The following is a 5,786-nucleotide window of genomic DNA, read 5'->3' on the forward strand; positions in this document are numbered from 1 at the left end:
ATATATATATATATATTTGTTCTGTGTTTTTTTGTTTGTTTTCTGTTTTTTTTTCTTTCTTTTTCTTTGCATTTATCGGAAGAAAGGAGGACCGGAAAAGACTTAGACAGAGGATAAGAGAGAAAGAGAGGAAAAGACAATAAAAATAAAAATAAAAACAAAACAAAGAAAAAAATGTTATAAAAAAATAATCAACAATGTATAGAGACGACGATCCCTCACTGAGCTGTTATTGTTGTTGTTATTATTGTTTGTTGTATTGTTTTCAATGATAGCTTTTTTTTTCTTTTTATATTTTATTGATTTGTTTTTTGTTTTTTCTTTCTTAGTTTTGTTTGTTTTTTGTTAGGGGATATTTTTCCTTTCTTCCGCTTGCATTTATTTCTTTCGCAGATAAGTAATACAGTAAAGATTGTGTGTGTGTGTGTGTGTGCACGCGCGCGTGTGTATGTATGTATGTGTGAGACGTGTGCAAGTACGTGTGTGTGTGTGTGTATACTTATATAAATATATATATACTTGGATAGTTACATGTATAATACATATTACATTATGCATACATAGCTACCTACGAATATATATATATATGACAAAGTTATATATATTAAGACAGACGGACACAAAATAGTTACAGGGTTACAGATATAGAATATAAATGATATAAATGGATATGATACCTTATCTGCCTATGTTAACGTGCGTGTGTGTATATATATAGAAATACATGTGTGTGTATGCATATATATATATATATACAGATATATATATATATATAATGCTTATACACACCAATGCAAGTCTGTCGTATACGGCCCAAGTAAAAGGTGGGTTATATATGTATATAAATAAAATAAATTATCAATAAATAAATAAATAATGATTTTTTTAAAAAATATCTTGTAAAATAATAGATAGATCTTAGTAAGTCAAATGAAAGTCCAGTCTGTGCGTTGACGACGATGACGACGACGACATGCTAGAGATATGAAAATTCCCTAAGAGTTTTAGATATCCATCCAGTCAGTTGTAGTCATTCGGTTGAAGTACAATCAGTGAATAAATAAAAGAGAGCAGAGAAACGAAACGAAGAGTTGAAAATACGTATAGTGAGAAAGAGATATAGATGCAAAAACGGAGACGGGGAGAAATAAAGAGAGAGGGAGTGGGGAAGAGATGATTCGATTGAGTTGAGTTGAATTGACTAGTGGGTGTATTTAAGTTGTGACGGTATTGGGATGTATGTATTGGAAGGATGGATGATTTGATAGATACATAGATTGGATGTATGTGGTGGTAGGTAAATAGATGGTAGAAGAAAAGTATAAGGTAAAGAAAGAGGTGGAGACAGAGGATGTGGAAAAAGCAGGTAAGAAGGAGGCGGAGGAGATTGAGGAGGAGGAGGTCGGTGCGGCGTAAAGAGGCGGAAGGAGTGCTGGAAGAAAAGTAATAGAGAGAGAGAGAGAAGGAGAAAAAGAATTAGGAGGTAGATAAGAGGATGATGAACGAGGAAGGCGGAAGCAGGAGGCAATGGAAGGTAAAGTAAGTGCGAGAGAGAGAGAAAGAGGGAGAGAGGGAGTTATGAATATACATACATACAAATGATATATATGGAGAGAGAGACTGAGGAGGAGGTATATGTATGATGTAGGAGATGGTATGGAAGGAGCGGTACAAGACGTAGTGATAAGGAGGGGGGAAACAGAAAATAAAAGCAGAACCTAGTTTGACAGACATACACAGAAAGTAATTGCGGGACTGTCGCTCCGCTGTTGTTGTTGTTGTTGTTTGGCCCCAGAATTGTCCTGACGAAGATGTAAGAAGAAAATAATTCTATCCGTGACCACACCATTCAAATTTTTTTTTTTTTTGGTATTTCTTTTCTTTCTTTTTCTTTTTTTTTTCTTCTTAGTTTATCGACTACATAACCCCCAATGTGTCTCATTCCTTGACTTGAAAGGGGTGATGTGATTTGAGGGAGATCTGGCTGCTATTTCGTGCTCCCAGATAAAGCCTCCTTCCCCCAATGCATAATAGCGTTGTTGCTGTTGTTATTGTTGGAGTTAATGACAGCATCGGCGGTGGTGGTGGTGGTGGTCAGGTAACTCTTAATATATCGAATAGTAGAAATTTAATTAACGAAGAAGGGAAGAGGGAGTAGGGAAAACAAAAATGACTCATCAGCAACGTCCAGTGATTTATATAGCATGATGGTAATAATGATGATAATATTAATGATCCTGATAATCGTAATGATGATGATGATGTTGATAGTTTCTTACATTTCCAAAAGGGATACGGCTTTGAAAGGAGGCGGCAGGCGCATAGGAGAGTTGAATCAATGCCAATTTATTTACTCGTATTCTTATATAACTGATACTCCAGCGGGATTTGAACCACTGATCGTTGATGAACGAAACTAACTGCTGTAATTGCATTTACTTCTACTCACGACTATTTCTGCCAACACACAGTTAAATAATAATGATTTCTCGCGGGACCACGAATTTATAAGGCTTGGGGATACAGTCGATTAAATCGATGTCCAGTGTACATGTCTGACGCTTATTTTATCAACCCCCGGACAGCAAAGTCAACTCCAGTGAGATTTGAACTCAGAACAAGGTCCAGCAAATAATTATAAATTTTCGACTTCAGTGAAGGGGATATAGTCGATCCCACCGAGGTTTAATATGTATTACAGAATGCTTAATTTGTCGACCCTGGATGGACGAGATAAAATCAGTTCCTATAGAACACGAAAAGATTATATATATTATAGATTGCTTAATTTGTCGACCCTGGATGAATGGAATAAAATCAGTTCCTATGGAACACGAAAAGACGTACACATCGCAAGGCATTTTGTCCAGCACTGTACCAACACAGCCAACGAGGCCGCTTTATATGATGATCGCTCAATCTGCTAAAAACAGCAGCCAAATTTTCCTCAAAGTAACTCCTACAGTCCGGTAAAACGAGGGGTTACATTGGATAATATAGTCTCACCCCTAGAACAGTGAAATGATCACGGCCGGAACATCCTCTCATCATAGGTTTAATGGATCAGGCTGGCCTGAGGTTAAAAGCAACATCAACAACAAATAACGAATCAAAGTGGCCACTCGCTCGACCTGCTACAAATAACAATGAAATTTCAAATCATACCCTAATGTGTCTTTCAGCGGCGTGGCGGGAGACCCATTGAAGAATGTATGTAGAGTCCTGAGATATATAAAAACAGGATGGTCAAGTCTGGAATGCATTTGATCAAGGAGTTGCTCATTCAAGGCTGAGCTGGAATTAAGCAACAATACTTATTTCTCGGATTGGCACAAGGCTTCACGCGTTTGCGAAAGAGGTGTAGCGAAATAAAACGAAACTCGGTACTGGACTGCTGCTTATTTTTATCACACCATATCGGTGTCTATGAACGTAGAAAGAGAAGACGTATTTACTAAATACCGTAAAGCCGTCTCCCATTTCTGCTAATAAGGAGCTCCACTAAAAGGTCCGAGCAAACGAGAGCCTCGACTTACTAGAAATAGCAGCAAAATCGCCCTCAAATCATCACTACTTCTCTATCGCCTTAGAAGTGAACACATTGAGTGTAACTAAATACCGTAAAGTCATCTTCCATTTCTGCTAATAAGCAGCCCCATTACTAAGTCCGACTAAACGAGAGCCTCGACCTACTAGAAATAGCAGCCAAATCGCCCTCAAATCATCATCACTACTCCATCGCCTTAGAAGCATTGGGTAAAGTGGTTCTTGGCTTCACTCCACATAGTAAAAACCAGGTGGTATGGGTCACTGCTGAAGGTTGGTTTAGGGTTACTCAACAACTATAGAGAGTCTGAATCAATAACGAAACTTCTATTTGGTCGTTCGCCCGCACACGGACACACAGGACAAAGTAGTTCTAAGTAAACTGACAGGATGATTATGACTTATATGCATTTGGTCGCCGGTCTACTCGAACAGGACTGATGACCTGGGGCTAAACGATTTCATACGAAGTCCGCAGATATCTGGGAGAGTGCAAGTCGATTTAATCGATTCCAGGATATTCCTTGTATTTTATTTCATTGACCATCGATAGAATGGATGAAAGCCGAAGTTGACATAACAGGACTTCTAAATATATTGTTATCTCTTCTATCATTGAGTTTTCGTTCTTTTTCTTTTCTTTTCCTTTATTTGAACTATTTGATGCTTCTCATTAACATATCATGCTAATCAAAAACAATAAAAAAAAGACTATAGTTTGCTCTCAAAGAAATTAAAACAAGGCCCAGGAGATAGATAATGAATCAATGTAGGATAGTGCTAACGGTAAAGGGTCGCGACATTACTATCAATGAAAACAGTAATGGTGATGACGATGATGCGGATGGTGAGGATTGATGTTGTTTGATTCTGTTACGGCTATTTTCTTGTTGTTGCTTATTAATAGCCCCAGGTAAGCTGTCTAAACAGACAAGTGGTCCAACGGCGTTCTAGCCATGACCATTGCATATCTAGGACGATTAACTTTATCCGAGCTTCCTTCCTTTTTAAGACAGTCGTAGGGTTTGATTTTTAGGGGGTGGGCGATGTATCTGCTATTTTTAACAAGTAGAGTCTCCCTTGTTGACTCGTTGCTGCTGCTGCTGTTGTGTTTGTTGAACGTGACGCTGTCGGGGACGGTGGTGGCGATGGTAGTGGTGGTGGTGGTGGTGGTGGTGTCTGCTGCTGCTGTTTCTACAGTTGTTTCATTGAGCGGTATAGAGATGTCGTAATAATCGATTATAGATGAAGGCGGAGACGGAAAGGATGTTAGCTGTGGCAGCAGCAGCAGCAACAACAACAACAACAACAATAACAACTACTACTACTACTACTACTACTACTACAATAAGAGCTGCAGTAACAGCAGCAGTAAAATTATACAACAAACATGCCGAACCAAAATCTAACTCAACCAACCGAAGAAACAGCAGCAGCAGCAACAACAATAAGTACAACAACCGCCAGTGCCCGTGAACGATTTAATGAAGCTATAAACGATTTAACAAGAATTGAACGTGCGTCGGTGGCGTGTATGTATGTATGTATGTATGCATGTATGTATGTATTTATGTATATATATATACATATATATATATGGGGTGGGTGAGGTAAATGAATAGAAAATAAAATTCGGATGTGACGTTTTTCTGTTTAGTCAAGACAAAGAAATCCACCTGGAATATATATGTATGTATATATATATATATATGTATATATATATATATATATATATATATATATATATATATATATATATATATATATATATATATATATATATATAGAGAGAGAGAGAGAGAGAGATATGCAGACACATACACGCAGGCCTGTCTATATGTGAAGGATATCAAGAATATGTTTATCTGTATCTATGTATGTGTGTGTGTGCATGCATTTATGCATGAATGTATATGTATATCTGTGTGTGTGCATGCGTGTGTGCAAGCCTCTGCCAAGTTGGTAACAGGCTCAGGCCAGTTGTGAAATCTGGGCTTCCTGCTAAATACGTATTTATGTATGAGTTACAGGTATATATATATATATAAATATATATATATATATATATATGTGTGTGTGTGTGTGTGTGCGTGTGTGTGTGTGAGTGTGTGTATGTCTACACCACCTGTCTTCGTCTTTTGTTTTTTTTGTGAATTCTCCCTGTGTGTGTATATATATATATATATATATACATATATATATATATATAAGTAAGCATGATGCATTACAACGGAACAATA

The 5,786-nt window shown here is 37.3% G+C and overlaps 1 protein-coding gene across 3 annotated transcripts in view; it reads right to left on the reverse strand.

Annotated features, from left to right (window-relative positions):
- The window catches only part of LOC106881595 (myoneurin), a 195,862-nt gene that overhangs the window by 166,922 nt on the left and 23,154 nt on the right, over positions 1 to 5,786 (reverse strand). The window contains exon 1 of one of the 3 annotated variants that reach the window (XM_052967823.1): positions 678 to 1,309. The exons of the other annotated variants lie outside the window; for them this stretch is intronic. The gene's annotated coding sequence lies outside the window, so the exon portion shown is untranslated. Of the gene's footprint in view, positions 1 to 677; positions 1,310 to 5,786 lie in introns of those variants that run through there. 3 annotated transcript variants of the gene reach the window in all.

This window comes from Octopus bimaculoides, chromosome 5 (genome assembly GCF_001194135.2).
Source record: "Octopus bimaculoides isolate UCB-OBI-ISO-001 chromosome 5, ASM119413v2, whole genome shotgun sequence".
Classification (NCBI taxonomy): Eukaryota; Metazoa; Mollusca; class Cephalopoda; order Octopoda; family Octopodidae; genus Octopus; species Octopus bimaculoides.